General features: G+C 40.6%; 1 long non-coding RNA gene across 1 annotated transcript; it reads right to left on the bottom strand.

Annotated features, from left to right (window-relative positions):
• Window positions 1-3,417: 3,417 nt before the first annotated feature.
• On the bottom strand, window positions 3,418-25,215 carry LOC120862754. Its single transcript, XR_005720837.1, has 3 exons — window positions 25,196-25,215; window positions 25,133-25,141; window positions 3,418-3,509 (listed from the first exon to the last, which is right to left on the bottom strand). It is a non-coding gene; the product is annotated as an uncharacterized LOC120862754 (long non-coding RNA).
• Between the last annotated feature and the right edge of the window lie 1,528 nt (window positions 25,216-26,743).

Genomic DNA, 26,743 nt, shown 5'->3' with positions numbered 1-26,743 from the left:
AACTAAGCCATGCCATGTGGGGCCACCCAAGATGGACGGGTCATGGTGGAGAGGTCTTACAGAATGTGGTCCACTGGAGAAGGGAATGGAAAACCACTTCAGTATTCTTGCCTTGAGAACCCCATGAACAGTATGAAAAAGCAAAATGATAGGACACTGAAAGATGAACTCCCAAGGTCGATAGGTGCCCAATATGCTACTGGAGATCAGTGGAGAAATAACTACAGAAAGAATGAAGTGATGGAGCCAAAGCAAAAACAACACCCAGCTGTGTACCAGAATGGTGGTAGAAGCAAGGTTTGATGCTGTAAAGAGCAATATTGCATAGGAACCTGGAATGTTAGGTCCATGAATCGGCAAATTGGAAGTAGTCAAACAGGAGAAGGCAAGAGTGAATGTCGACATTCTAGGAATCAACAAACTAAGATGGACTGGAATGGGTGAATTTAACTCAGATGACCATTATATCTACTACTGTGGGCAGGAATCCCTTAGAAGAAATGGAGTAGCCATCATAGTCAACAAAAGAGTCTGAAATGCAGTACTTGGGTGCAATCTCAAAAATGACAGAATGATCACTGTTCATTTCCAAGGCAAACTATTCAATATCAAAGTAATCCAAGTCTATGCCCTGATCAGTAATGCTGAAGAAGCTAAAGTTGAACAGTTCTATGAAGACCTACAAGACCTTCTAGAACTACACCCCCCAGAAAATGTCCTTTTCATTATAGGGGACTGGAATGCAAAAGTAGGAAGTCAAGAAACACCTGGAGTAACAGGCAAATTTGACCTTGGAGTACAGAATGAAGCAGGGCAAAGACTAATAGAGTTTTGCCAAGAGAACACACTGGTCATAGCAAACACCCTCTTCTAACAACACAAGAGAAGACTCTACACATGGACACCACCAGATGGTCAACACCAAAATCAGATTGATTATATTCTCTGCAGCCAAAGATGGAGAAGCTCTATACAGTCAGCAAAAACAAGACCAGGAGCTGACTGTGACTCAGATCATGAACTCCTTATTGCCAAATTCAGATTGAAATTGAAGAAAGTGGGGAAAACCACTAGACCATTCAGGTATGACCTAGATCAAATCCCTTATGATTATACAGTGGAAGTGAGAAATAGATTTAAGGGACTAGATCTGATAGACAGAGTGCCTGATGAACTATTGATGGAGGTCTGTGACATTGTACAGGAGACAGGGATCAAGAGCATCCCCATGGAAAAGAAATGCAAAAAAGCAAAATGGCTGTCTGAGGAGGCCTTACAAATAGCTGTGAAAAGAAGAGAAGTGAAAAGCAAAGGAGAAAAACAAAGATATACCTATTTGAATGCAGAGTTCCAAAGAATAGCAAGAAGAGATAAGAAAGCCTTCTTCAGTGATCAGTGCAAAGAAATAGAGGAAAATAATAGAATAGGAAAGACTAGAGATCTCGTCAAGAAAATTAGAGATACCAAGGGAATATTTCATGCAAAGATAGGCTCAATAAAGGACAAAAATTGTATGGACCTAACAGAAGCAGAAGATATTAAGAAGAGGTGGCAAGAATACACAGACCCAGATAATCACGGTGGTGTGATCACCCACCTAGAGCCAGACATCCTGGAATGTGAAGTCAAGTGGGCCTTAGAAAGCCTCACTATGAACAAAGCTAGTGGAGGTGATGGAATTCAAGTTGAGCTATTTCAATTCCTTAAAGATGATGCTGTGAAAGTGCTGCACTCAATATGCCAGAAAATTTGGAAAACTCAGCAGTGGCCACAGGACTGGAAAAGGTCAGTTTTCATTCCAATCCCAAAGAAAGGCAATGCCAAAGAATGATCAAACTACTGCACAGTTGCACTCATCTCACACGCTAGTAAAGTAATGTGCAAAATTCTCCAAGCCAGGCTTCAGCAATACATGAACCGTGAACTTCCAGATGTTCAAGCTGGTTTTAGAAAAGGCAGAGGAATCAGAGATCAAATTGCCAACATCTGCTGGATCATCGAAAAAGCAAGAGAGTTCCAGAAAAACATCTATTTCTGCTTTCTTGACTATGCCAAAGCCTTTGACTGTGTGGATCACAATAAACTGTGGAAAATTCTGAAAGAGATGGGAATACCAGACCACCTGACCTGCCTCTTGAGAAATCTGTACGCAGGTCAAGAAGCAACAGTTAGAACTGGACATGGAACAACAGACTGGTTCCAAATAGGAAAAGGAGTACATCAGGCTGTATATTGTCACCCTACTTATTTAACTTATATGTGGTGTACATCATGAGAAACACTGGTCTGGATGAAGCAAAAGCTAGAATCAAGATTTCCGGGAGAAATATCAAAAACCTCAGATATGCAGATGACACCAGCGTTATGGCAGAAAGTGAAGAGGAACCAAAGAGACTCTTGATGAAAGTGAAAGAGGAGAGTGAAAAGTTGGCTTAAAGCTCAGCATTCAGAAAACTAAGATCATGGCATGCGGTCTCATCATTTCATGGGAAATAGATGGGGAAACAGTGTAAACAGTGGCTGACTTTATTTTGGGGGGGATCCAAAATCACTGCAGATGGTGACTGCAGCCATGAAATTAAAAGACGCTTACTCCTTGGAAGGAAAGTTATGACCAATCTAGACAGCATATTTAAAGCAGAGATATTACGTTGCCAACAAAGGTCCATCTACTCAAGGCTATGGTTTTCCAGTAGTCATGTATGGGTGTGAAAGTTGGACTCTAAAGAAAGCTGAGCACCGAAGAATTGATGTTTTGAACTGTGGTGTTGGAGAAGACTCTTGAGAGTCCCTTGGACTGCAAGGAGATCGAACAAGTCCATCATAAAGGAGATCAGTCCTAGGTGTTCATTGGAATGACTGATGTTGAAACTGAAACTCCAATACTTTGGCCACCTGATGCAAAGAGCTGACTCATTGGAAAAGTACCTGATGCTGGAAAAGAATGGGGGCAGGAGGAAAAGGGGATGACAGAGGATGAGATGGCTGGATGGCATCACTGACTCGATGGACATGGTTTTGGCTGGACTCTGGGAGTTGATGATGGACATGGAGGCCTGGCATGCTGAGGTTCATCAGGTTGCAGAGTCGCACATGACTGAGTGACTGAATTGAACTGAACTGAATCATCTTCCAAAAGGAGGTACCAGAAATTACCTCTAAATGTATTTATAACTTCATACTTATAAGCTTCTTCTTTTTCTTTTGCTCTGGTAGATAGACTCAGCCAAAACCACAAAGTACAAAGAAAAAAACTTCAGCAAGAATGAATTAATATGAATCTCTGATCAAATCTGCTTAATATTAATTAAAATTGTATGGTCACATAATTTTAAAAGATGAAGTGTTTTAGATTTTTTTGATGTAGATAATTTTTAAAGTCTTTACTGAACTTGTTACAATATTGCTTCTGTTTCGTGTTTTTTTATTTTTTTTGGCCATGAGGCATGTGGGATCTTAGCTCTCCAATGAGGGACTGAATCCACAGCCTCTGCATTAGAAGGTTAAGTCTTAACAACCACTAGACTGCCAGGGGAAGCCCCCAAAGACAAACTTTTTAAGAGCTTTGAGTGTAGGACATCTCATGTTACTCTTTTCTTAAACTCCATGGTAGATGGACAATTTAAGCAGAGGGAAGAAAGACTCAAAATGGTAAAACTAGCACTTAGCATTAGCAAGGTACTAGTAGTTCTCCATATATATGAACTCAACCCAGTTGTTTTGTCAATATCCTTCAAGGTAGGTACAATTATGATCTGTATTTTAAAGAAGCTGATTAATGGAGAAGAGAAGAAGTAAATTGCAAAGCTAGACTTTCTACCCAGGCCTGTCTCCACTGATGATGCTCAGAACCACTGCTTCACCTCCTTCAAAATAGGTACACAGATCTGTGATGAATGCAGTTAGAGGAGCTCTCTTGCTCTCATTAACTTGGGTAATTAAGGACTTCTTTTCAGACTCAGACCCATGTGACAACTGAGTCAGTCCTGAAGAGGGCAAGAAGTCCATTAGCAACGCAGCTGCAGTAGGTGAATCCAGAATTATTTTTGCTGGCACAGACCAAAAGCCCTGCAGTGAATCCTGACTGTCCCCTACCATCAGTCACCATTTGAGCTTTTCCCAGTCTTTTCTCTCTTGGCCCCAATTGTTGGATGAGGCTTCAACTCAATTCTCCAACTTGAGTTTTATATCCCCAAGACGGACTGCTCTGAATTCCAACCAACTTCTTTGCAGCTCTGGGTTTGACCTAATTTTTGCAAGTTCCTCACAGGATGGAAGGTGAGAAAAACCAGACATCTTTCTCTCAGTGCCCTTAGCCATTGACTAGGATTTGCCATGAATAGTTTGGAACTTTGGCACCAGTGTTTGCCTTTTATTACCCTGGCTGCTCACAACCCACCATAGTCATTTGGCCTTATTGACTGATCAGTTAACTTACTCTGACAATGTCTAACAGATGAATGCTATTGTAGGAGGACCTCCTATAGCTGAAGTTAGATTTTTCAGTACACTTCCTACTGTTCATCCCCCCTCCTTATTTCTTTTCTCACAGCATGTCTCAGGCTCTGACCTGTTTGACTTAGGATACTTTCCTTTATACAGATCCCCGGGACAGAAGTACAGTTAGTTCTATGCAGCTACTTAAGTTCCACCACCACGGCCAGCCTGGAAGATCGTGAAGTAGTTCTGGGCATGACTTGGCCTATTTTGAAAGCTTACTTTGAGTCAGGTGCCCTCACATTGCACTCTCACTCTCTCACCCTTTCCTTACCTCTTCTTTCTCATATTTAACAGCTTAGCTGCTAATAGTTTTTGAGTCATGTCTTTGTGACTCTTTTGCGACCTCATGGACTGTAGCTTGCCAAGCTCCTCTGTCCATGGGATTTTCCAGGCAAGAATACTGAAGTAGATTGTCATTTCCTTCTCCAGGGGATCTTCCCAACCTAGGGCTCAAACATGCATCTCGTGGATTGCAGGCAGATTCTTTGTGTATTTTGACCCCTTTCATCACCAAAGGTATTGTATTATTACTGACTATGTTCCCCACATTTCATATCCATAACTCATTTATTTTGCACCTGGAAGTTTGTACCTCTTAATTTCCCTCACCTATTTCACTCATCCCCTCACCCCCTCTCCTCTGGCAACCACTGCTTTGCTTTCTGTAGCTATGACTCTTTTCTATTCTGTTACGTTTTTTCATTTGTTTTGTTTTTTTAGATGCCACATATGAGTGAAATCATAAGGTATTTCTTTAGTCTGACTTATTTAACTTAGCACAATAACCTCTAAGTCCATCCTGGCTGTTGCAAATGGCAAGATTTCATTCTTTTTTATGACTGAGTAAAATTCCATCATATATATATATATATATGAAACCTATGTAAATATATGTCTCACATTTTTATCCGTTTTTTTATCTTTGGATACTTAGGTTGTTTCCATATCTTGGCTATTGTAAATAAAGCTTCAATGAACATAAGGGTGAATATATCTTTTTAAATTAATGCTTTTGTCTTTTTCAGATAAGTACCCAAGAGTGAAATTGCTGGAACATATGGTAGTTCTATTTTTAATTATTTGAGGAACCTGCATTCTGTTTTCCATTGGTAGCTGCACCAATTTACATTGCCACCAACAGCACTAGAGGGTTCTATTTTCTTCACATCCTGGCCAGTACTTATTATTTCTTGCCATTTTGGTGTGGTTTGCTATGCACAAAAGGTGATGGATGGATGCATGTTATCTCATTTGATCTTCATTGTTGGGCTGCAGTGAGACAGGTTAAGTGACTTGACTAAGATGCTTAAGTGGCAGAGCTGGGACTGGGACCTGGGCAGCTCTAGCACCTGTGTTCTCCAGTGCACCCTCTCTGCTTCTCTGTCTGCCAGAGGAGCATCTGATGAGATCAAATGGAATAGTGAAACACTAGAGAGGAAAGAGTCTTAGAGACAACTTAGTACTTCTCTCTTCCCACACACTTGAAGCACCCGAGGCCTGGGAGTGTTTGTCTTGGTTCTCAAAGCTTGGAAGATATGTAGCAGGGATGCTGACCCCAGGCTTTCTTTTCTTTTTCTCATGCTGTCTGCTTCAGAGTTCTCTTCTCTGCCTTCAGGCCCTCCCAAAATTCATTGTTTTAAGGTGAGATGGTGACAGTAAGGTAGTGTGGTGGTGGGGATAGCATTTTAGGCATGCGGCAAGCACGCCTTATGTGTTTGTGTGTTTGGTGTGGGTGGCTTCTTTTAGATTTCTGAAATTAACAAGAGGTAGTCAGCTGCTTCTTTGCCTGTCTAAAATTTGCCTTCAGTGATGGACTCCCCTTCTCAGAGAGAGCAGATGGCCTTCTAGAAACAGATACTTTCTCCCTATTGTTTAGCAGGAGGTGTGCCTAAACGCCTGATGTGAAGGAACCTCTGGAAAAGAGCAGCCTCTGTGCAGAAAAAGATGGAGAAATAGACCCTGATCTTAGACAAGTCATACACAGGGGCAGACAGAAGAACAGAACTTAATTCTACTGTGGCCTCTTAGCCAAGAGCCCATAAAGCCCTTTCTTAAGGCCTATCTGTATGTGTTCACGCACCATCCACCAACCTTTGGGGCGCAAGTGCAGCACTTCAATCTTGCCCCCATCTCACTCCAAGCCTAAACAGAGGCCTGAGAATGGGGTCAGGCCTCCTGGTGGGAGTGCCAGTACAAACCAGGATTTTCCCTCTGTTAGTGTTGATGTCCAGCCCTTCCTTTCATTTCTACTGCTTCAGGTATGTTGTTTCTATTCTGTGAAATGTCTTTTTTTAGAGAATCTTTCCAAAGAAGATAATTAGGTAGGTAGCCATAAATAGGATGTGCAGTAATGAGAGTAGGTTGTACAATCTGGGAAAATTTCTCATGCCTGTAATGGGGAGAGGGCACAGATAAAAATGCTGGTCTTCAGTAAAGTGAGAGGTACAATTGTATCTTTTTCCTTATCAAATCATGACCCCCTTGTTATTCCGTTTCCTGACTTCAAATTCTTCCTTCTATAAAGTCATATACTAACTAGAGAAATGAAACATTTATCACTGCCATATAAAATATATAAAATAGGGAAAATGTACTTGAATCTTTATAAATTTTTTAAAAATTTTTATTTATTTATTTATTTTAATATACTTGAGTCTTAACGGCTTGTATTTTTTTCTAGAGCATTTCTTTTGTGGTTCTCCTTTCTGAGTCTTAGGTGGCTTATTTGTGTATCAGAAGCGCAGCAAGAGGGAGAAGAGGAAGGGCAATCTAAGGTCATGACCCTGAGGATTCGGGCAGCAAGATAAAAGCTCCTTTCCTGCCCCCACCAAGAGAGGAAAGCAGAAGTGATGGGAATGCCCTGACTTTAGCTCTACAGAAGACTTTGAATCATTTGCTTGTAAGAGATGAATTCTTTTTAAAAAATGTAAAAAGAGTAATAACAAAAAATGGCATTATACACACCTCTTAGACAAGATACCACTAATTTCGTTAAATATTAGATGAGGAGAGTTGACGGTCCCAGGGAAAATTCAAGTGCCTGCTTTCATCCAAATCTTCTCCATGTGGACAATAGCTCTCATTGTCATATTAGGAAAATTAAAGAGAGAAAATAGATGTAATTTTCTATTCTTCTCACTACATTCCTCAGAGTCCTTGAGTAGCTTCTGAGTTTTACTCTAGACATCAGATGAAAACTTCTAGCCCTGACCTTCAAAACTGCACACTAGGCTTGTCTTTCTTGTCTGCTCTCATCTCTAGTACCTATCAGGAAGTCTCTTCTGCAGCACAGACCACCTCTCTGTAGGATCCTGAGGTCAGATTGTCCAATCACTCTGTACATCAAGTGCAAAGCCTGGGCTGGTGCTCAACCAGCCATAGAGATTTTACCTGGGTTCCTTGCACACACTGGAGTCTCCAGATATTTCACCTTGTCTGCTCCTATCCAGGATCAGGTTAGTGTTTTGAGAAGATCATCCTGACAGTGGTTTTGAGAAGGAAAGGCTGAGTAGAAGGACGTGGGTGGGAAACGAGCACCAGAGATGCTTCTATACCCACTAAGAAGCTAGAGGAAAGATGATTTGAGTGCCCAATTCAATGTAAAAAGTGAAGAGGGAAAAGGGATATGATTATTTGATTCTATGCATTTTCATTTACTCTAACTGCTGATTATCTAGATCTACCATTAATTGAAATATTTTATCTTCTTACTATGGTCACAATTATTTAAGGCACAAGTTATATGAAATTACCAGAATTTCATTTATAGAAGCACAGGTGTTGTCTTCAGATCACATTTAGTTCCTCATCTAAGGATATGGTCATACCATGAAAATGAAAATTATTCGTAGACTTTAAATATAAAATATGAGCAATTCACAAAGTTGCCATAAGAATTTTCTCCCTACAGTTTCAATGCCTTAGTTTTCTCAGAAAGTTCCCAATACCTTTTTTCTAAATCATGAGTCCTGTTGGTTCTTTAGAGAATGAAAGAGAAAGTGAGTAAGACTTATAGTATATTTTAGGGCCAGACTTGATATTTCTGACTCAAATTCCTAAAATAAACACTAAACAATTGTGTCACAAAATAATACAATCTTGTAAATATCTGGAAAGTATAAACTTTATAAGGGAAAAAATTAAAATCAGTCATAATCTTATTGTTCAAGGAAAGCCACTGAATTTTTTGAATTTTTTAGTCTTCAGAAAGACTAGATTGTAGCTGTATGTATCAACTGCACAGATGTAACTGTATGTATCCACATAAATAGGACCATAGTGTATATTTCAATTTATATTCTTTTCTCATTTAATACTATGTCTTGAGCATTTTCCATTGATATTAGAATTTTTACAAAAGCAGATTTCAGTGAATATGTGACATTCTAACATGTAAAGGTGTCATAGTTTAACAATTTTTGCTATTGATAATGTTGTGGCAGAGACTGGTTAGATGGAGGGTCATTGAGAGGATGTGACCTCCAGTTGACCTCGGAGCTGGACTCTGACAATGGAAGGCTCCTCACTCCCTCCCCTGTCCTTGGAATGTGTGCTCTGTTCACTGTTCTCATAGTTGAGAGATTTTTCCAAGAATGCAGACTTGAATGAGCAAAGTTTTGTTGAAACCATCTGGATGGTATACATGACTGAGCCTGGTTAACTTTAACTACATAAACTTTAAGGTTTTGTAGGTAAGTACAGAGGTCCACTCATCCTGTGGCCACCCAAGATGAGCCTCCTAACTTTCCTTACCACCTGCCCATCTGGAATGGTCTGTCCTTTTTTGGTCTCTTCTTTCCTCTGTGTATGGGGATGAGGCAGTTTCAGATTTTTTTTCTGGGAAATTCTCGAGGTTTCAAACCAGCATCATCCACCCCATTTCCTCCTCCAAGGAACACAGGAAGATTATGCTGTCCAGCCTCTCTTGCAGCTAGGTTGGGGCCATGTGACTGGCTTCTGGCTGGGAATTTGAATCAGAAATATCAAGTCTGACCCTAAAATATACTTTAAGTTTTCCTTACTTTCTCTCTTTCATTCTCTACAAAACCAAAAGGACTCATGGCAGATGTAAAGGAAGGCATATCTTAGAGTTGTCACTCGAAGAAATAGTCATGCAAGAAAGCCCCTCAGCCTTCATCAAACTCTGGTATGAGTGAGAAAGAAATGTTATCATGTCAAGTATCTGGGAATTAAAGCTTCCCTCCCCCCCCCAGCAGCTACCATTATTTGAGTTTTTCTGATTTTATTCAATTTATTAATATACCAAAGTGTCTATCTGTATACAAATACAGTTTGTCCTCTTAGGACAGATTCCTTAAGATCAATCTGGGTGGGATTTTTGGCTTCCATTGAGGATATAGAAAGCTAGAAAGAGCAACATCCCTATTCCAGCAATAAAAAATCTGGATAATCTGCAAAATAATAATGGTTCTTAACACCATCCCACAGGTGAATTCACCTAAAATTTAGGAAAAATTTTAGAATCTAAAATTTAAGGGAAATTAAGGCAAGGCAGTCACCTCCACAGAGAGACAGAACATAAGCAGTGTCCTACCTATCAAGGCAGCAAAAGGAAGATGGGGCTTCCATACAAGGATGGGCAAAGATGCCTTCAGCTAAGATTTGTACCAGATTACTAAAGGCTGAGAGTGGGCTGGCATGAGCATATAGATCTCCTGGGAGCCACAGACAGAATGGGTGTTTTGCAGCCTCTTCTTGGATCTTGTTAGATGCTCAGAGAAAGAATGGGGTATACGGCAGCTGGAGAAAGACTCTCTTGGAGATGTTGGCCTAAGAATTAGGTTGGCTACCCCTGTAGGAAAAGCATGACATCCCACTTGTTCCCATCTCCCTGTGGGAAGCATAAACATTTCAATTAGTCAATCAGCAAATAATCACTTTATAGGCCAGGACTGTGTAGGGCCTCATGAAGTATGCCAAAAAGATTTCCTGCCTATGGGGAGCTTTTAATGTAGTGAGGAGGCCCAATTAACACCCACAAAATTAGGAACAATTAAATATAACACTGAAAATTATTAACTCAAATTTTTCACTCTCTTCTTTCACCCTCATCAAGGGGCTCTTTAGTTCCTCTTCACTTTCTGCCATTAGAGTGGTATGGACAGTGACTGCAGCCATGAGATTTACTTAGCCATGAAATTAATTTAACTCTGGCAACTTGTCTTAGTCCATCCAGGCTGCTAGAAGAAGAACAAAAAAGTATCAAGTTGCTTGTTGATATTTCTCCAAGCAATCTTGATTCCAGCTTGTGATTCATTCAGCCCAGCATTCTGCATGATGTACTTTGCATGTAACCTAAATGAGCAGGGTGGCAATTCACAGCCTTGTTGTACTCTTTTCCCAATTTTGAACCAGTCAGTTGTTCTATGTCTGGTTCTAACTGTTGCTTCTTGACCTGCATACAGGTTTCTTAGGAGACAGGTAAGGATTCTGGTACTCTCATCTCTTCAAGAATTTTTCACAGATTGTTGTGATTCACAAAATCAAAAGCTTTAGCATAGTTACTACTTCAGTTTTTAAAAATTTAAATTAAAAAATTTTTTATGAAATAAATTTTTTAAAGAAAAAAATTTGAACAGGAAGAAAAAAAAAACTCTAAAATGACCAATGAGTGAGCCTCCTGCTAAATTTTTGCCTTTTTATTTTTTGACTACATGCTTTCCCCCTCTTCCTTTCTTCTTCTTTCCCTTCCTCCCAAGAGTAATTCTCACTGCAGTGATAGTGTGATGATATTACTAAGGCCATGACCCACTAGAATTTACACTGAATGAATACCAACAAGTATCTCTACTCTGCTTATTTAGGACTTGAAATCTCCATGCCCTGGTGAGCTCTTCACTTCATAGCTACCTGGTAGTTATATGACTCTCTGTGTGAAGTTTTACTCTATGCATGACTTACTACTCAGCAAAGATTCAAGATGACTCTTAGGCCAAGTTTTGAGATTCATTTTCTGTGTAGCTCCCTTGTTTACAGAACTCTTCTTTGCAACTTCCAGTGACTTCTGGGTAATTAAACTCCAATATTTGTTTCTTTGACTCAAAAAGTCTCAAAAAACCTGTTTAATTTCCTTTCCCTTCATGTAATGTCTGGAAACAACCTCCAGGAAGAACGCTAGGGAGATGGTAGCATTCACCTTCTTTGCATCTGCTCTCCCAGGGATCACAGTCCTGGGCTGTCTATTTTGCAATAACTGGAAACAGTTGTTTTAGATTCCACACCCCCTCCCAGTTTTCTAGTTGTTTATGGCAGAAGATCAAATCCAGTTTTTGTTTCTATATCATTGCTGGCAATGGAAATCCTTAGTTTCCTTATAATAAGCTATCCAGAAGACCAACTGTGATAGGCAGAAGAGTGCACCTCCAAAGATGGTGCTGGTGGTGGTTTAGTTGCTACGTCCAACTCTTAGGAGAAGGCAATGGCAACCCACTCCAGTACTCTTGCCTGGAAAATCCCATGGATGGAGGAGCCTGGTAGGCAGTGGTCCATGGGGTAGCACAGAGTCGGACACAACTGAAGCAACTTTGCAGCAGTCCAGCTCTTTGAGACCACACAGACTTCAGCCTGCCAGGTTCCTCTGTCTACAGGATGTCCCTGGCAAGAATACTGGAATGAGTTGCCATTTCCTTCTCTAGGGGATCTTCCTGACCTGGGAATTGAACCCATAGATCCACGTATCTTGCATTGCTGGCATATTCTTTTACCGTTGAGCCACCTCCAAAGATACCCATGTCTTATTCCCTGGAATCTGTGAATTTGTTGCCTTTCATGGCAAAAGGGACTTTGCAGATATGATTAAATTAAGGTTCTTAAGATGGGAAGATTGTTTTGAGTCAGCAGGGGCCTAATATAAAGTATAGAGAAGCAAGACTGTCAAATTTAGAAAGGTGTATGTGATGACAGAAACAGAGATTGAAATGATTTGCTTTGGTGAGAGAAGAGGGCCATGAGCCAAGGGGTGCAAGTGGCCTCTGAAGCTAGAAAAGACAAGGAGACAGAACTTCCCTGAAGCTTTCAAAAGGAACACAGGACAGGTGACACTTTAGCCTCCTAAGGCTCATTTTGGATTCCTGACCTCCAGAAGTATAAGATAATAAATTTGTGCTGTTTAAAACCTCTCAGTCTGTGGCAGCTTGTTCCAATAGAAATAGGAAACCTCGATATCCAACCATGTCACAGTGGCCACCCAAACTTTACAAGGGAAAGCTGGAAGACATAGCCTTAATAGGCACTCTGGCACCTTGTCTTAGTCCACTCAGACTGCTATAACAACATGCCACAGACTGGATGGCTTATAAACAACAGATATGTGTTTCTTATGATTCTGGAGGCAGGAAGTCCAAGGTGAGAGTGTCAGCATATTCATGTTCTGGCAAAGGCCCTTTTCTGTGTTGCAGACTGCTGACCTCTTGATGTGTCCTTACACAGTGGAGGAAGGGGTAAGGGATCCTTCTGGCACCTCTTTTATAAGGGCACTAATCTCATTCATGAAGGCTCTGCCTTCATGACCTGATCACCTCCCAGAGGCTCTACCTCCTAATACCAACACTTTGCAGGGTTAGGACTTCAGCATATTAACATGGAGAGACAAAAGCTTATAGACCATACCATACTTCCAATAAAATTAGAATTCTATTAAATCCAGAATTGTTAGTTAAAAATGAGCAATCTCTTCCACAACAGATTTGTTTTAGTTCTTCACTATCCTAATTACTTTTTAAAATATTTTATTTGTTGTTTTGGCTGCATGGTGTGTGGGATCTTATTTCCCCCACCAGGGATGAAACCCATGCCCCCCTGCATTTGAAGCAGGGAGTCTTAACCACTACACCATGAGGGAAGCTCTACTATCCTAATTATTACAGCTGTTGTGAGGTGTTTTAATATCTAGTGGGTCTATTCTCTTTCACTTTTTTCCTTTTTTGAATTTCTTGAATATTCCTGCTTGTTTATTTTGCCATGTGTACTTTACAGTCAATTTATCTAATGAAAAATATCCTGTTGGTATTATGTTAATTTATAGATCAACTTTTAGAGAATATTGACATCTTTAGGAGGCTGAGTTCTTCTGCCTAACTGCATGGTATGGGTCTCCATTTGTGCTAGCCCAGTAAGACTTCTTTTGTACTTCTGACCTCTGGAACTATAAACTTTGCTTCTTTCTCTATGTAGATTTTAACTTCTTGCTTGAAAAGGGCTAATTCTATTTGTTATAGGATATACAGAGTGATTTTTCAAATGCTGAAGTAAAAAATATGTGATAGTAGTATTACACTGAATTTCTTCTCTCAGGAGGTCACTTGTATCACTGGATATAAAATCACAAACAGCTTTGTTCGCTGCTCACTGTTTGAAGATACACTATAGCTCCTTGTAGACAATAACTGCTGAAAATGGTTCATAGTCAATGATTATATTGTCAAATATGTAAAATGTTTCTTGACATGTAAATTACTGCACATGAAAACTTTATTAGAACTGAGGTTCAAACAGCCCCATCAAATTCCGAAGAGTGAGATCAGAGCAAACTGAAAGGAGGAAAAATGCTGATGTGTGAAACAGACAGCTCATCATGCCAGGCTAGGAATGCAAAGGGAGAGCTATGAATGTGTCCAGACCTCATTGACCCTTGATATCAATCATCCAAAATATACTTTCAAATTCTTATGCTACCAGACTAAAATGCCAATATATTAGCATGACTCCAATTCTTGAGTATCTGGTACTTACTGAGAAATTCTGTATAAGTAAAGGAGAGTTACTTCCTAGCCATCATATATAATCAACTATAAACTGGCTTAAGTAAAATAGTCAGCAGTTGTATTCATTTATCCTGTCTCACCTGAATCTATAAAAAGAAAATCTAAAATGTTGATTAGGGCTTTTTAAGAAGATTTTATTTTTTTGTGTGTGAACCATTTTCAAAATCTTTATTGAATTTGTTAACAATATTGTTTCTGTTCTATGTTTTGGGTTTTTGGCCGTGAGATACGTGGGATCTTAGCTCCCCAACCAGGGATCGAACATGTGCTCCCTGAATTGGAAGGTAAAGTCTTAACCACTAGATGCCAGGGAGGTCCCTCAGTTAGGACTATTAAGCAAGGGTTTTACCTCTTTGGGTGCTCAGCTCTTTCTTGAGCAGATTAGCTGTATAGAATTTCAAGGCATCCCTCAGATGTAAACATAAACAACAAATGGATTAGGGAGATCCTTTAAATGATTCACAGCTTGGAGGAGAATGTCCTGTAAATTGAATGCTTTAATTAGCTTCAACAAATGGGAGAGACAAACTGGAATAGAACCAAGGGAAGATGCTTAGACTAACTAACATGCCAGCTCTAGTTGTTTGCATCAAAAGAGCTACACTGCCATGGCAATTTTTCCAGTTGAATTCAAAGAAGAAGTAGAACACGTGCAAAACAGGAAAATACAGATGGAAGAAGTAGGAGTGTTAATCTGCATTAATATTCAGGTAAACCAAATTTTATAATTTCAAGAAGGGATATAACCACTAAGGGAAAGAGGTCCCTGGCTTATAGCCACTGTTCATCTCAGACTTGACTGCCTGCCATTAGAAGCAGGCACTGGGCTAAAAAAAGACCCAGAATATTACAGACCCAATTTTGGAAGGTATGTTAAATGTCCTCTGGAGTGATCCATCTCCTTTCCTGTGTTGATTCCTTTCTGTAGAAGCCTCACAAAATCATCACTAAATCAGCTTGTACACTTCCTTCCAAAGCAGTCTACTCAGTCCTTGGCATGCTCTGGCTGTTATATTCTCCTGTATGTTGATCCAAAAGCTGCATAGCTTTAGTTTCTACCCATTGCTTTTAGTTCCTTCCTTCCAAAGCAAGGAGCTCTGGGGAGCTCTGGCTGTTATATTCTCCTGTATGTTGATCCAAAAGCTGCATAGCTTTAATTTCTACCCATTGCTTTTAGTTCTGTTCCTTGAGGAACAAAATTAATCTTGGAACTATACAACAGTTTTTCAGCTCTCGAAAACTGGCTATCATTTCCACAATGTACTGTCTTTAGCTGACTAACTAGCTCTTAATTTCTTTAACTGCTCTGAACAGGACAAGAGGTCAAATTTCTTCATCATCCTTGTCTCTCTTTTACAAGCTTCTGTTTCTCTGTGTCATCTTAGGCAATTAACTCAGTAATCAAGTATGAACTGTTCTTTGCTGAACAGAGCATACTTCCTTTGTTTTAAATCTTTGCTATCAAAGTGTGTTCTTCCAACTCATAGGACTATCCAGGAACTTGTTAAAAGAGAAAACTCCACAGACCCACCTCAAACTCCTGAATCAGAGTTTGGATTTTGTTAAGATCCCAGGAGACTCATATGAACTTTAAAATTTCAAAAACACTGTTCTAGATAAGTGGTTCTCAAACTTGACACCACATTGGCATACAGGTCCTTGAGTCCATTCTGGGCGATGATGGAAAAAATGTTTTTTCCCAGAAGCAACAATACTACCTATTTTTCTATACAAATGTTGAAATATAGGGGTAGTTGAAGGGTGGAGAGCAAAATAAGCATGTCATGGGTCAAGAGTACTAACAAACCCAACAAAATAAAAGTCAGTTTCCATGTGCTGTGTGGTGGTACTATCCAATCTTGGTTCTACTATTTGAGATATGACATAATACTCATCGGAAATTATAGCAGCTTTACTTCCTATTGATACAAGAATCTGGATAACAAAACATAAAAAAACCCAATGAATTTAGAAATCACAATCTCTAGGATGTCAAATTTTATAACTTATGAGGGCTTGCTGTTTAATGTTAAAACAGTGATTTTATATTTATTTGCTTATACCACGTGGTGGCTCAGACGGTAAAGAATCTGCCTGCAATGTGGGAGACCTGGATTCAATCCCTGGTTCAGGAAGATCCCCTGGATATGGGATTGGCAACCCACTCCAGTATTCTTGCCTGGAGAACCCCAAGGATAGAGGAACTTGGCGGGCTACATTCCAAGAGGTCACAAAGAATCAAACATGACTGAGCAACTAACATATATGATGAATGGAGACTCACATGCCAATAGTGCTTATGTCTTGTCACTACATGGCAGCCTGAAGGCATACTCAGGTCCCTTTTTGTTGTAGATTTTGGAGTCAGTGCTTTATAAATCATTCATCTATCATTTTAAAGGCAACAGTAAAGTAAACTCACTTTCATCAAGAGAAAATTTAAGCTTTTTGTTCTGTGACTAAAGAAGCTAGATTAAAATCTACTAATTCAGTGGTCCCCGAACTCTGGGATCTAATGCCTGATGATCTGAGGTGGAGTTGATGTAACAACAATAGAAATAAAGTGCACAATGAATTTAATGTGTTTGAATCATCCTAAAACTATTCCCTCTCCCTGACCTGTCAAAAAATTGTCATCCACAAAACTGATCACTGGTGTTAAAAACGTTGGTGACCATAACTCACTGGGAATAGAAACAGTATTCAATATAAAGTAGAAACAAGGAAGATTTTAGAAAGATTCTCTTGAGAACAAAAAGGGGAGAGTCAGAGAGGAAAGGGTTTAATCTCACAGCTCTGCTGTTTGAACATCCATTTTATCTGTGTAGAATGGATAAGTTGACTTATTTTATTGCATCCCACAAGGGAAATTCTCTCAGATTCAATAGATAAACCAACAAACAGAATGGATGCAGTATTTTTAGCACATCAGCATGTAAAAGCTTTGCATTGTGTTGTAGGAAAAAAGATACATGTAGACTGTGTGTCATGTTCCGTTCAATGGTTCTGGCTGTCTACACTTGTTGAGTACTTCTCACTTCTTACATAGAAACTGCCACAGCACATGGTAAAAAATGAATAAACTATCACAATTAGGCATTAAAATATTCCCTAAGAATACAAAATACTAGAGACTGATCCCCAAATACTCCCTAGTATACAAGTTCTAGGGACTATATTTTTTTCTGAAATCTCATTTTTTTCCTGTGAAGAAGTGGCAGAAGAGAATTGTGGTAATTTTAATCTCTAACAGAAGGATCTTTAAGGAGAAGGCTGAAAAGTTGAGTGGGCTTCCTGGGTCTCTCAGTGGTAAACAGTTCACCTGCAATGCAGGAAACAGTTTCAATGCCTGGGTTGGGAAGATTCCCCTGGAGAAGAAAGTGACAATCCACTCCAGTATTCTTGCCTGGGAAATCCCATGGACAGAGGAGCCTGGTGGGCTATAGTCCAAGAAGTTGCAAAAGAGTTGGACATGATTAGCAACTAAACAACAACAAAAGGTTGAATACTCTTTCTGGGCATCTGGATAAAACAGCAGTTGAGATGAGAACTATAAGTTAGAGGACAGGCTCAGTAAAACAGCATTTCAATGCCTTCCGTCTGCCTTCTTTTCTCTTCATTGCATCCCTCAGCCATGCACACAGTCTGTTGTTTCTTTCCTCCTTATTCATGCATCGGTTCCAAAAATAACTGCTGAACACTTAACTGCATGCCCAGCAATGTGCTGACTTCTAAGGATACAGCAGAAAGCAAGACAAAAGATCTACTTTTGTGAAGCTTAGTATTAAGCAGAGAAGACATGCTGTTAACTAACCAAATTACAACAAAGTGTTTGACTGTGTTTACCCCATCTCATTGTCATTTACCTCCAATGTCTACATCTTTCCCCCCTCTCTGTCTGGGCATATGGAAACTCAGGGCAATCAGGGAGACCAGGAACAGAGGAGTTGACTTTGTCCCTATATTCTCTGAATCTTGTAGTTTTGGGGATAGAGTACTCACTTTTCAACTTAATGTTAAATATTTATTTTCTATTTCCAAACTTCAGTTACACCTCACATCACAGTATTATCTTAAAATTATAACAGCGTGTAGCACTTTATTATTTTTTAAAAAATATTTATTATTTGGCTGTGCTGGGTCTTAATTTTGGCACTCAGGATCTTCAGTTATGGCATATGGGACCTAGTTCCCTGGCCAGAGTCAGTCAAACCCAGACCCCCTGCATTGGAAGCACAGAGTCTCAGCCACTGGACCACCAGGAAAGTCCCTGTGTAGCACTTTAGAGTTTGCAAAGTCCTTTCACAGTCATTAGCACCTTAGACTCAAAACAAGACTGTGAGATGAGTGATCCATTTTATGGAGGAGAAAACCAAGGCTCCTGGAGGCTAAGCTACTGGTCTCATTAGCAGCAGAGCCTAAACTTGAACTTTTTCACCTGATTTAATTGGTTACAGGCTCATACTAGATTTAAATCTGTCTTTGCCTCAGTGATGCCTCATTGACTATCTACTGTGCTAGAAGAATGTTAAAAATCATAGTTTGTGTTACTTCAGTGAATGATTACAGAGACAGTGATTAGATTTTATCTTAGCTGTTTGCAGGAATTACACTGCAGGTGGCACACTGACATATTCAGACCCAGGGATGCATTTGCCAAGTGGTTTCCTAGAAGCTGCCTGTTTTGTTTGTTTAACCATTTATTTATTTTTTAATTTTTTGGCTATGCTGAGTCTTCCTTTTTGTGTGGACTTTTCTCTTGTTGAGGTGAGTGGAGGCCACTCTCTAGTTGCAGTGCACGAGCATCTCATTGTGGTGGCCTCTCTTATTGCAGAGCATAAGCTCTAGAGCCCACAGGCTTCAGTAGTTGTGGCTCCCAAGCTCTAGAGCACAGGCTCAACAGTTGTGGCACATGAGCTTAGGTGCTCTGAGGCATCTGGGGTCCTCCCGGACCAGGGACCAAACATGTTGTCTCCTGCATTGGCAGGCAAATTCTTCACCACTGAGCCACCAGGGAAGCCCACTGCCTAGTTTTGGTTCCCTTGCCAACACTAGTTGTGGCTGGAGCTCTGTAAGTGGAGACAGGACAAGAGACTATTAGGAGACTGCTGGAGCAGGGGCCCTGACATATTTGTATAGGTCAGACTTCTATGAGTAAAGTGGGTTAAATTTGGGAAGACAGTACAAGAAGATGTCAAGAATCTCAGAGCTGGTTACAATGAGAGTTAAGCAGCAGGATGATGAACATCAACAGGTTAGGCCTCAGGCTGGCTTCACGGGCCTGTGACCTATGCAGGGTTTAATGTTCTGCTGTTGCCATCTTGAAATTCTTGATAAGTATATTTTTATATATTTAGTACAGTGGGGCAAGGATGATGAACAGAAAGAAGGAAATCTGTGAAATATGCGTGTAGTTAATCATTTCCCTCCTCACTTACACTTAGCACTCACCATGCTCTATGAGCACGTGATAAGTGAGCAAAGGGTGTCTGTGAAAACAGGTGTCCATTATCACAGGGTGATCCATGAGCACAGGGATGCCTATGAACATTCTGAACATCTGTCCAGAAATACAGATGGCCAAGGATCTCTATCACATCCTTTCCCACTGTTGTACCTCCCTGCATCAGCTGACCTCTTAAACTGAAATGATGACATAGAAGGAAAGGGAAAGATGGAGCAACTCAGAGTTTCTGGTCATTTCAGTCCTTCCTTTCTCATCAGCAAGTCAAAAAGAGAGTTAGGTGGTATATGCGTATATTAATAAGTAAAATAAAGCCAGGTGGTTTTGTGACATTTTCCCATTCTTCTGGTTAGAACAACATGCGTATGCTTGTTTCAGTTCTGATATACAAATTGTGTAATTTTGGTGATTCTGCATATGAGTTAAGTGCTCTTGTATTTTCATTTAAAATTGGCATTTTACAATATCAAGATAAATGGGAACATTCAGGCTATACATTTAAATTTAAAAATTTTGTTTGTAATAACACTAAATATTAATTTAAAAAATTCTATGAAAAGTGAAGAGAGAGGCCACGGAGAAAAGAAAAAGTTTATATCCAAGCACATTTAAGGCATGTTTTCTCTTGCTTTGGGAACAGGGTTCCTGCATTTTCACTTTGCACTGGGCCCTACAAATGTTGTGGCCAGGTCTCCTCCTCCCAGGTAGGGTAAAGAAACCTTCAGTACCCTGGAAGGCCTGAAAAGATTAGTAAGAGCTTGAAAGTTGGTGACTTTTATGTATTTGGGTCAGACAAACTAGAGGATGTTCACCAAAGGAGCCCCAGACAGGTGTATCCAGAGTCTGGGGGACAGTCAAAGTCACCTTGATATAGACTCTAACTAGCAACAGAAGAGTGTGGTCCCTGGTGAGGCTTACTAATCATTTTCTGGCCTTGGGTGGCTTCTCTGAGCACCCTGGAGAGAATGGGCCCTGGAAGAGGAATAGCAGATGCCAGCAGCAACAAGAACCAGGTGGCTGTGAGGTGCCAGTGTCTGAGTCAAGGTGTTTCTCATATCCTGTCAATGCCTCCTACCTTTATTGCTGCACTGGAGCTCCAAATGCTTGAGCTCAGTCAAATCGAGTTTTGTGAGTTTTCAAGTTGCCCAAGGAAACCATTCTCATTGCATCAAATGTCTTAGCAATAAACATCATGAATGCTTTGACTCTGTCGACCCCAGGATACACAGATGCCGTGAGACAGGAAAGCAAAGATGTCACTGGAGGCTGGATCTGAGCCCCATGTGGGCAACAGCTGGCAAGCATGAACACTAAACACATCTAAATCTCACAGTTTTCTCTGCTCACATCTGAAAAAGAGGGCAAAACTCATAGGCTTTCCTAGACAGAAAGCTCCCTGCTTCCCACCTTCAGCCTCCAACTCGGAGCCTGGTCCCATGGCACACCTTCCCTTCTTCCTTCCTGCTGTCACATCACCAACAAGAAGGGGATGTGTGTTCATACAAAACCAGCCATGATGGCGAATGGTCCTTAACAAGCTTTCTTTGACTCTTACTGAGCTTTGCCAATAAGGCTAACTGCCTACAATAGTAAATACATGTCATATAAGGATTTTCACCAAATATAAATAAGAACTCAAAAAGTCTCAGCACTTCTTCTCCCCACCCTTATTTGTACCCACACATTGGCTACTGCTTCTGAAAGATATAAAGATTCTATGTAAACCTTGGGAATAGCCAAGGCGATAGTGTGCTGAATAGGAAATACACACATTTAGTATCAGAACTTGCCAGTGGGGCACTGGCAAAAGTTATTTTATATCAGTGAGTCTCCTCTGTTAACTGATGAAAGAAGTGGGTAATGGCTTATTCCGTGGTGGTGTCTGTGCAAGTGTTAGTTATCGTTAAGACAGTTAGTACTTCAATTTCTGTTGAATTGTTGAATCCTCAAGGAAATTTGGTGAAGTCCCCTGAGTAATTAGTCTGATTGTCCTAACCTCTGCTTGGCATTGGATGTCCCAAAGGGGGAAAAAATGACCAAGAAGAAAGGATGAGGGCCAGTGGCTGTAATATCCTGGCTAATTCTCAAAGCAAATTTGACATACTTAAGATGGATAAAGGCAAGATTGATTGAGAGGTCTGTTGGGACATATCATTGTTCAGTCTCTAAGTTGTGTCTGACTCTTTGTGATCCCATGAACTGTAGCATGCCAGGCTTCCATGTCCTTCACTATCTTCCAGAGTTTGCTCAAACTCATGTCCATTGAGTCAGTGATGCCATCCAATCATCTCATTCTCTGTTGCCCCCTTCTCCTCATGCCCTCAATCTTTCCCAGTATCAGGGTCTTTTCCAGTGACTCAGCTCTTCATATCAGGTGGCCAAAGGATTGGAGCTTCAGCTTCAGCATCAGTCTTTCTAATGAATATTCAGGGTTGATTTCCTTTAGGATTGACTGGCTTGATCTCCTTGCTGTCAAAGGAACTCTCCAGAGTCTTCTCTAGCACCACAATTCAAAAGTATCAGTTCTTCTTTCTAGTCCAACTCTCACATCCATACATGACTACTGGAAAAACCATAGCTTTGACTATCCGGAACTTTGTTGGCAAACTGATGTCTCTACTTTTTAATACTGTTTAGGTTTGTCATAGCTTTTCTTCCAAGTGTTGAGACATGGCCAACTGCAAAAGAGAAATACTAAAGATAAATTTACAGCTCCAAGAATTCTCTTCATCTTATATATTTCACATGTATTCGTTTAGAATAGGAAGTACTTTTAAAATCAGTTTGTTTTCATTTTGTAAGTGACACAAAATTCTATTAAATTCCATAGCAAAATATTTGACAAACTAATTGTTCGAAAGGGGCAGCAATAATGAACGTTGGTAACATGTCTTAATCTTTACAAAGCACTTCTTTAATCATGATGCATTTGGTCCTCACAGAAACCTTTTGAGAGTAGTAACTATTGTTTACTTGTTTTACAGGTAACAATACTGGACTTAGTATCTTTTCAGGAAAAACTAGAAATTAGTTGGACTCCAACTTGAATCCAGGCCCGCTGACTCCAACATCCATAACGTTTAACAAAATGTACAACTGATAGTCAGATACTCTGATTAGAGACGGAATTAGCCCAGCACTTGGGAATTGTGGACTCTGGTTCCAACTCTGTCACCATCTGGAGCCACCTCAATCCCTCCCTTTCACCAGGTCTGTTTCTTCATCAGCAAAATGAAGAGGCTCTGTGGAGCATCTCTAAGTTGTCTCCCATTCCTTTATCACTCGATTGATATGAAGAAAAGAATTGCAATGGAACCACATTGAACAGAAATTACTCCAAGGCTATCTATTTTAGAAAATACGTTTTCTGTTTGGCTTATGGCAGGAGGGCAAGTAGGAACACCCAAGCAAGTAACAGAACTAATCCAGGCGAATTTTCTCACCCAGCATAACTCCCACAAGAAAATAAATTCCACCTGGCACCGTCAGACCCCACCCCCAGCCCCGCCCCCGCCCGCAGGAATTCAGGGTGGATCTCAGAGGAAGCGGCTGTGGTAGAGCGCCTGGCACATTCTCCTGTCTTTGAGCTTGAAGATAGGAGGAGGCTCCATCAGGAGGGTGGGAGTTGGTCCCCAGCAGATAAATGAGGGTTTCAGAGGCGCTGAACCTGATCCACAGGCATCGTGCCTTTCCCAGAGGAACTCATACTAGTTAGTCATAAATAAGTCCTGTGAAATGCCTCCCACATCCCATGTGAATATTTCAAACATCATTCTTAGCCAAGGGGAAAAAAAAAAGAACAAAAGCAAAAGAGAGATTTACCTTTTAAGCTTTAATATTTGTTTATTTATTACCAGATTTAATCTCCTGAAAAAAAAAATTTGGTATGACATCTTTAAAATTGTTCCTCTCTGACATTTTCCGGAGAGGCACAAATATTCAGGCAAGACTGGGGCTTTGTGGGTCCCGTCTAATCTTTATACTCTTTCTTATTCTAGCTACTGGAGGTCTTCCCATTCTGAAGACCAGGCAAAGTGCTATAAGAGAAATCTGTGATGGGGAAGCAGGTTTCCCTAGAGTCAGGTGTCAGGCACTGGTCCTACACTTCAGTGGGAAGATGAATAAGATACAGTTTAACTAGTGGTTACCAGTGGGGAGAGAATGGGGGATGGACACACAGGGGAAGGGGATTAAGAGATATTGGTGCACAGGGATGAACCAGAGAGATGATATGGGGTGGGAGGTGGGAGGGGGGTTCATGTTTGGGAACTCATGTACACCCGTGGTGGATTCATGTCAATGTATGGCAAAACCAATACAGAATTGTAAAGTAAAATAAAGTAAAAATAAAAATTAAAAATAAATAAATAATTGTTGATATGAAAAAAAGAGATACAAACTACTCCAATTAAAATAAATTTAAATTTAAAAATAAAATAAAATAGATAAGATACCATGATGTAATGTACAGCACAGGGAATATAGCCAATATTTTATAATAACTTTAAATGGAGTATAGTCTAAAAATATCAAGTCACTGTGTTATATGTCTGAAACTAATGTAACACTGTAGATCAATTCTATTTCAATTTGAAAAAGACACAGGCTTCCCTGGTGGCTCAGAGGTTAAAGCGTCTGCCTGCAATGCGGGAGACCAGGGTTCCATCCCTGGGTCGGGAAGATCTCCTGGAGAAGGAAATGGCAACCCACTCAGTACTCTTGCCTGGCGAATCCCAGGGACAGAGGAGCCTGATGGGCTACAGTCCACTGGGTCGCAAAGAGTCGGACACGACTGAGCGACTTCACTCACTCACTAACTCCGGGAACCCTCAGTTTTAGTGAGAGAGACAGTCAGGTCAGGTAGAGGAATCAAAGGAAACATTTGTGAGATGTGAGCTTGGAGAATAGAGTTTGGCTTAGGCATACAGGAGAGGACTGAAGGCTATCTGAGAGCAGAAGAGAATGCAAAAACACCTGAGAGAGCAGATGACATTAGAACTGAGTTTTAAGGGAGGTGTTTCACAAAAGAAGGAGTAGGGGACAAAAATCTTCATGAGAGAAATTAAGGCATGTGTAAGGCAGGGAGGTGAGAGAACAGGGTCTCTTCCAGAAGCCTGACCCTCCTTTGTAGGACAGGCGCCCAGGACTTGTATGTGGAAGTGGGGCAGTATCAGCTTGGAAGTTTGAGCATCAGCCAGAAGGTGAAGGGGACTTGTGTTCTACTGGGGTGGGAGGTTAGCTTTTTTTCCTCAAGGCAATATGAACTTGGTTTTTGGATTATCATTCTGGCAGAAATAGAAAGGATGGATTAGAGGGAGAAGAAGCTAGAGGAATTTCTTCTTATTATAATTTTAAATTTTTGGCTGCATCTTGTATCATATGGGACCTTAGTTCTCTGATCAGGGATCGAACTCTCACCCCCTGCATTGGAAGGCAGAATCTTAACCACTGGACCTCCAGAGAAGTTCCCAGGCTAGAGAAACTTAAACCAGCCATATAGAGACAAGAGAGGGGACATGTGAGAGATATAGAAGAGGATGAATTGGTCGGACTTGATGGGGTCGCAAAGAGTCAGACGTGACTGAGCCACTTCACTGTCTGTAACTATTTTCTGGAGAAGGAAATGTCAACCCACTCCAGTACTCTTGCCTGGAAAATCCCACGGATGGAGGAGCATGGTAGTCTACAGTCCATGGGGTCGCAAAGAGTTGGACATGGCTGAGCCACTTCACTGTCTGTCTGTCTGTCTGTCTGATGGCCCGCTACACAGACCCAGGAAGCAACAGAGTCATGGGGCTTGGGGATGCCACTTAATCATGATAGGAGAGGGTGATGAGCATTACCTGCCCTTGATGGATGGGCTAACAAATACTACCTGAGCTATTTGTTGGTATTATGGTTGAGGTGAGGGATAAGCCAGAAAGTGGATACAGTAGTGGTAAAGCTTCTTCCCTCTTTATAAGATCTCGTCCTCTGCCTCACTGTTCAAGGAGTGGTCTGAGGTCCATGGACCAGCAGCATCGACATCACCTGGCACCTTGTGCAGCATCCTGAGCTCCTCAGGGTTACTAAATCAGATTCTGCTTTCTAATAAGATCCCCAAGTCAGTTGTATGCAGTTATATTAAAGTTTGAGAAACACTGGCCAAGGGTAACTCTTTGAACTTTTTCTGTTGGCAGGAGGATTATAGAGGGAATAACCACAGAGAAACAGCATAAAGCATAAAACAAAAATGCCAAAGGATTCAAATTGTTAATCACAAGATTGTGGAGCCAGACATTGATGTTTCTTTGTCCTGAAGTTTATACCTAATGGTAACTATGCCCTATTACTATCTTGACTCTCTGATCTTTCTTCCACTTCATATTTCTACTGCTATTCTTTAGATATTTGATTTTGATTCTGGATGCATGCTCAGTTGTGTCTGACTCTTTGCGACCCCATGGACTGTATCCCACACCAAGCTCCTCTCTCCCTGGAATTTTCCAGGCAAGAATACTGGAGTGGGCTGCCATCTCCTACTCCCGAGGATCTTCCTGACTCAGAGATCAAATCCTCATCTTTTGCATCTCCTGCATTTGATGGTGGATTCTTTACCACTGTGCCACCTGGAATAATCTTACATGTATCTGTGACACTTAAAGATACTTAAAAAGTTGTAAAATGAGTAAAGCTATCTTGGGAACAGTTAAGACAACAAAATAAAAAATTAACAAATTTGTTTACATATCTCTGGCATCTTTAGCAGCTCATTATTCCTGAGTTATAAAGAGATGTTGAGTATGATTTAATAAAGGCTAAACTGATATTCTCCAACTGCTAGATCAGAGAAGAGACTCAGAAAGTCAGGGTCACTTGGAACCAGGGCTCTGTTGGGAGCCAGGCAGCTTCAGGCAAGGAGCAAGAGTCTAAGTCATTGTGACATCTCCATTAAGCCTCAGGAACTGTTCATTGCTCCAGACAGGAGCTTTGATGGTTGTGGCTCTTGCCTTTTCAG

This window comes from Oryx dammah, unplaced genomic scaffold (assembly GCF_014754425.2).
Source record: "Oryx dammah isolate SB20612 unplaced genomic scaffold, SCBI_Odam_1.1 HiC_scaffold_4, whole genome shotgun sequence".
Taxonomy (NCBI): domain Eukaryota; kingdom Metazoa; phylum Chordata; class Mammalia; order Artiodactyla; family Bovidae; genus Oryx; species Oryx dammah.
The sequence above is the reverse complement of the archived record's forward strand: the minus strand, read 5'-3'. Positions and strand labels throughout refer to the sequence as shown.